Source organism: Rhinoraja longicauda, chromosome 40 (assembly GCF_053455715.1).
Source record: "Rhinoraja longicauda isolate Sanriku21f chromosome 40, sRhiLon1.1, whole genome shotgun sequence".
NCBI lineage: Eukaryota > Metazoa > Chordata > Chondrichthyes > Rajiformes > Arhynchobatidae > Rhinoraja > Rhinoraja longicauda.
The window spans coordinates 2,380,054-2,386,402 of NC_135992.1; positions in this window are offsets into that span (position 1 = coordinate 2,380,054).

Below are 6,349 nucleotides of genomic sequence, written 5' to 3' on the forward strand. Positions count from 1 at the left end.
TACACCCACTAGGGACAATTTTTACATTTACCAAGCCAATTAACCTACATACCTGTATGTCTTTGGAGTGTGGGAGGAAACCGAAGATCTCGGAGAAAACCTACGCAGGTCACGGGGAGAACGTACAAACTCCGTACAGACGGCGCCCGTAGTCAGGATCGAACCCGGGTCTCCGGCGCTGCATTCTCTGTAAGGCAGCACCTCTACCGCTGCGCCACCATGCTGCCGTGGTCTGTAGAATTCTTTGCCACAGAAGCCTGCAGGGGCCAAGTCAGCGGATATATTTAAAGCAGAGAGAGATAGATTCTTGATTAGTACGGGTGTCAGAGGTTCGGGGGAGAAGGCAGGAGAGTGAATGAATGTGGCGAGGATGTTTCCTCCAGTGGGAGAGTCTAGGACCAGAGGCCACAGCCTCAGAATGAAAGGACATACCTTTAGAAAGATGAGGAGGATTTCTTTTGGTGCGAGGGTGGTGAATCTGTGGAATTCATTCCCGCAGAAGGCTGTGGAGGTATTTTTAAGGCGGAGATTGACAGATTCTTGATTAGTGAGGGTGTCAGGGGTTATGGGGAGAAGGCAGGAGAATGGGGTTGAGATGGAAAGATAGATCAGCCATGACTGAATGGCAGAGTAGACTTGATGGGCCGAATGGCCTAATTCCACTCCTAGAACTTATGAGGAGGAGAGGGGAGGGGGAAATTCAGAGTGTCTCAGAGGATCCTTCATTGCTTCTACTCTGGGGCTGTAGAGAGCATCCTGTCCGGCAACATTACAGTCTGGTTTGGGAACAGCTCTGCCCAGGACAGGATAGCCCTGCAGAGAGTAGTGCGTTCGGCAGAACGCACCATGGGAACTACACTCGTCCCCCTGCAGGACCTATACATCAGGAGGTGCAGATCCAGAGCAAGTAAGATCATGAGGGACCCCTGCCACCCCAGTAACGGACTGTTCCAGATGCTACGATCAGGCAAACGCCTCCGCTGTCACGCTGTGAAAACGGAGAGGATGAGACGGAGCTTCTTCCCACAGGCCATCAGGACTGTCAACTTTTATAACTCCAGAGACTAAATTTTTGTCAACTATAATAGTAACTTATTAACTTTATTTATATGCTGTAACTGTAATTATTTTTGTGCACAACCCGCAGGCATTGCCACTTTCATTTCACTGCACATCGTGTATGTGACAAATAAATTTGACTTGACTTGACTTGACTTGACTTGAGAGAGGGGGAAAAACTGAGGGGGGGGGGAACTGAACTGTCCACATAACTTCATCAGGTCATATGTTCTAGGAGCAGAATTAGGCCATTCGGTCCGTCAAGTCAACTCCGCCATTCTATCATGCTTGATCTATCTTTTCCTCTTAACCCCATTCTGAGTACTGAGGGAATGGAAAACTTTGGGGAATGAGAACAAAGGGATGCAGAGCAAGTGGCATCAGTCCGCCAGGCTAACCCTTCCCTTGTCCATGGGACTGCTGCCTGTTCCCACATCGATCAACCTCAGGAATCCAGAATCAAGAGTGTTAAAATGTCAGACGTACCATGAACAGAACAATGACATTTGTACTTGTTGCAGGTTTGCAGGCACATTAACACAACACTATAAATAAAAACACAATAAACAATAATCTAATAAACTATCAGCAGCACTATACCTGACATAGTAGCCAAAGTTTCCACAGCACAACTTTAATAGTGCAATGGCCGCAGTTGTTTGGTGCTGAGGGAGTGTTTAGTCTAGTGTAGAGATATACAACGCGGAAACAGACCTTTCGGCCCACCGAGTCCACACCGACCAGCGATCCCCGTACATTAACACTATCCTGCACACTAGGGACAATTTACATTCTTACCGAAGCCAATTAACCTACAAACCTGCACGTCTTTGGAATGTGGGAGGAACCGGTGTACCGGGAGTAAACCCACGCAGGGGGTACAGACAGCAGCCATAGCCAAAGGGGGGGGAGACGGGGGGGGGGGGGGGGGGAGCAACTGAGGGGGAGGAGAGAAAAGAGGAGGAGAGGGGGAGAGAGAGGGGGAAAGCTGAGGGGGGCAACTGAACCATCCACATAACCTCATCAGATCATATGTTCTAGGAGCAAAATTAGGCCATTCGGTCCGTCAAGTCAACTCCGCCATTCAATCATGCTTGATCAATCTTTTCCTCTTAACCCCATTCTCCTGCCTTCTCCCCATAACCCCCCTTACACCTAAACTAATCAAGAATCTATTTATCTCTGCCTTTAAAATATTCATTGACTTGGCCTCCACAGCCATCTGTGGCAATGAATTCCACAGATTCGTCACCCTCTGACTGATTCTTCCTCATCTCCTTTCTAAAGGTACGTCCTTTTGAGTTTGAGGGGGGGGGGGGGGTGGATGAGATAGGGGAGAGATGCTGTGCACCCAGCCCAAAGTCTCCCTCCCTGTCCCCCCCTCTCGCCCAATCTCCATCTCCCTCAACACCCTCCCTCCCCCCTCTTCCCCGGTCTCCTTGCGGCTCTCCCTATCCTGCCCAGTGTCTCCCTCCCTGCCCCCCACTTGCCCAGTGTCTCCCTCCTTCCCCTCCCGTTCTCCCTCCTTCCCTCCCTAACCTTGTTCCCCTCTTGGCCAGAGTCTTCGTCCCCCTCCCTTGTTCTCCCTCGTTCCCTCCCTCCCTGTCCTCCTCTTGCCCAGAGTCTCCCTGCCCCTCCCCTGTTCTCCTTCCCTCTTGCCCCCTCTCCCTCCCTGCCCCCCTCTTGCCCCCTCTCCCTCCCTGCCCCCCTCTTGCCCATTCTCCCTCCCTGCCCCCCTCTTGCCCCCTCTCCCTCCCTGCCCCCCCTCTTGCCCCCTCTCCCTCCCTGCCCCCCTCTTGCCCCCTCTCCCTCCCTGCCCCCCCTCTTGCCCCCTCTCCCTCCCTGCCCCCCTCTTGCCCCCTCTCCCTCCCTAGCCCCCCTCTTGCCCCCTCTCCCTCCCTAGCCCCCCTCTTGCCCCCTCTCCCTCCCTGCCCCCCCTCTTGCCCCCTCTCCCTCCCTGCCCCCCTCTTGCCCCCTCTCCCTCCCTGCCCCCCCTCTTGCCCCCTCTCCCTCCCTGCCCCCCTCTTGCCCCCTCTCCCTCCCTAGCCCCCCTCTTGCCCCCTCTCCCTCCCTGCCCCCCTCTTGCCCCCTCTCCCTCCCTGCCCCCCTCTTGCCCATTCTCCCTCCCTGCCCCCCTCTTGCCCCCTCTCCCTCCCTGCCCCCCCTCTTGCCCCCTCTCCCTCCCTGCCCCCCTCTTGCCCCCTCTCCCTCCATGGCCCCCTCTTGCCCCCTCTCCCTCCATGGCCCCCTCTTGCCCAGCCCACCCCCTGCTCCTGTAGGTGTAACACGGCCCACCTCCTGCTGTGCCGTTGCCCTGACCTGCAGCCTGTGCCCACTGGTGCATGGCGGTGGGCGCCATTGTTCCTGCTGCCTGCCCCATTGTTTCAGGGCTGTGGTCACTGAGCTCCCTGCAGGAGATGGAACAAAGGGACATCCTTGCTGAGCCGGACCCAGGCTCAGCCAGCCGAGGCCGAGCAAGAACAGCCCATTCCTCTCACCGGATGGTACAGGGCCAGGCAGCCCCCCCTCCACCCTCCACCTCCCCTTCCCCACCCCTCAAACCCACAGCAGACAGTTCAGAAGTGATAGGAGCAGAATTGTCATTCGGCCCATCAATACTCCGCCGTTCAATCATGGCTGAACTACCTCTCCCTCCTAACCCCATTCTCCTGCCTTCTCCCCCTAACCTCTGACACCCGTACTAACCAAGAATCTATCTATCTCTGCTTTAAAAACTATCCACTGACTTGGCCTCCACAGTCTCGTGCGGCAATGAATTCCACAGATTCACCACCCTCTGCCTAAAGAAATTCCTCCTCATCTCCTTTCTAAAGGTACGTCCTTTTATCCTGAGGCTGTGGCCTTTGGTACTAGACTCTCCCACTGGTGGAAATATCCTCTCTACATCCACTCTATGCAGGCTTTTCACTTTAGAGATACAGCACAGAAACAGGGCCTTCGATCCACAGAGGGAGTGTGGGAGGAAACAGGATGACTCGGAGAAAACCCTCGCAGGTCACGGGGAGAACGTACAAACTCCGTACAGACAGCGCCCGTAGTCAGGATCGAACCCGGGTCTCTGGCGCTGTAAGGCAGCAACTCTTCCGTTGTGCCACCTACAGTTGGCACCCTTTAGAGGGTGGTGAATCTGTGGAATTCATTGCCACAGGTGGTTGTGGAAGCAACGTCATTGGGTATTTTTAAGGCAGAGATTGACAGGTTCTTGTCTAGTACCAAAGATAATAGAGCAGAGCAAGATCGAAGGTATTTATTCACAAAATGCTCAGTAACTCAGCAGGTCAGGCAGCATCTCGGGAGAGAAGGAATGGGTGACGTTTCGGGTCGAGACCCTTCTTCAGACTGAGCAGAGCAAGATAGACCACTCGACCATAAAAACCGTAGTGCGTCACGGCGCCATTTTAGTCGGCAGAAACTTGCGGAAACATTTAAAAAGAAAAATAACAAAAATCTGTGAATTGATAGATGAGATATATTCTGCATTTTTATGGTATCATCACACATACTGTTCCCCCAAAACACTGATTACACTGCGAGAGGCAGAGCGAGCGGCAGGTTTTGCTTACTAAAATGGCGGACGTTCCGCTCCTTTGCGTACTACACTTCAGTATAGGCGATTTCGATGTAGTGGTTCATCTTGCTCCTCTAGTATCTTTGATTAGTATGGGTGTCAGGGGTTATGGGGTGAAGGCAGGAGAACGGGGTTGAGAGGGAAAGATAGATCAGCCATGTTTGAATGGCGGGGTAGACTTGATGGGCCGAATAGCCTAATTCTGCTCCTATAATTTATGAACTTATAAAGATCCAGATTACCCCACCTCCAAGCTTACGGCAGTCAAAACAGTCAGTTGGTGCTTGATGGCTAGTATATAGATAGCAGGCCGAATGGCCTGTATTCGTGCTGCATTACCCTGTGACTTCAAAAAAGTCCCTGAAAGTCATTCCAAAATTAGGATAAATTAACCACATTATTAAAAACCACACAAAAAAATAAATAAAAACTGATTAAGCAGGATAAACCAGTTGAACCATTTAATATACACTTGCCCAACAATGATGGTTACAGAAATTAGTAGGCACCATTGAAGGGATGAACAGGAAGGCTTGGCTCGAGAAGGCAGATTTTTTTATTTAGAGATACAGCGCGGAAACAGGCCCTTCGGCCCACCGGGTCCGCGCCGACCAGCGATCCCCGCACATTAACACTGTCCTACACACACGAGGGACAATTTTTACATTTACCCAGTCAATTAACCTACAAATCTGCACGTCTTTGGAGTGTGGGAGGAAACCGAAGATCTCGGAGAAAACCCACGCAGGTCACGGGGAGAACGTACAAACTCCGTACAGACGGCGCCCGTAGTCGGGATCGAACCTGGGTCTCGGGCGCTGCATTCGCTGTTAGGCAGCAACTCTACCGCTGCGCCACCGTGCCGCCCTTCAGAGACCACTGGGAAAAAGGTCAACAGGAATAAGAGTAGAATTAGGCCATTCGGCCCATCAAGTATACCCCACCATTCAATCATGGCTGATCTATCTCTCCCTCCGAACCCCATTCTCCAGCCTTCACCCCATAACCTCTGGCACCTGCACTAACCAGGTGCTAAGTTCTGTACTACAGAAGGTACAGGAGCCTGAGAACCGTGACCTCAAGATTCAAGAGCAGGTTCTTCTCATCCACCATTAGACTCTTGAACCACCCAGCCCACTCCTAACCACAACCCCACCTCAGCACTGATCTACTGTGGCCTTTGTTCACAAAATGCTGGAGTAACTCAGTGGGTCAGGCAGCATCTGGGAGAGAAGGAATGGGTGACGTTTCGGGTCAAGACCCTTCTTCAGACTGATGTCAGGGGGGCGGGACAAAGGAAGGATATCGGTGGAGACAGGAAGATAGAGGGAGATCTGGGAAGGAGGAGGGGAAGGGAGGGACAGAGGAACTATCTAAAGTTGGAGAAGTCGATGTTCATACCACTGGGCTGCAAGCTGCCCAAGCGAAATATGAGGTGTTGTTCCTCCAATTTCCGGTGGGCCTCACTATGGGACAGAAAGGTCAGACTTGGAGTGGGAGGGGTAGTTGAAATGCTCAGCCACCGGGAGATCAGGTTGGTTAAGGCGGACTGAGCGAAGGTGTTGAGCGAAACGATCGCTGAGCCTGCCCACCAAGTCCACGCTGACCATCGACCCACTAGTTCTACGTTATCCCACTTTCTCATCCACTCCCTAGGGGCAATTTACAGAGGGCCAATTAACCTACAAACCCACACGTCTT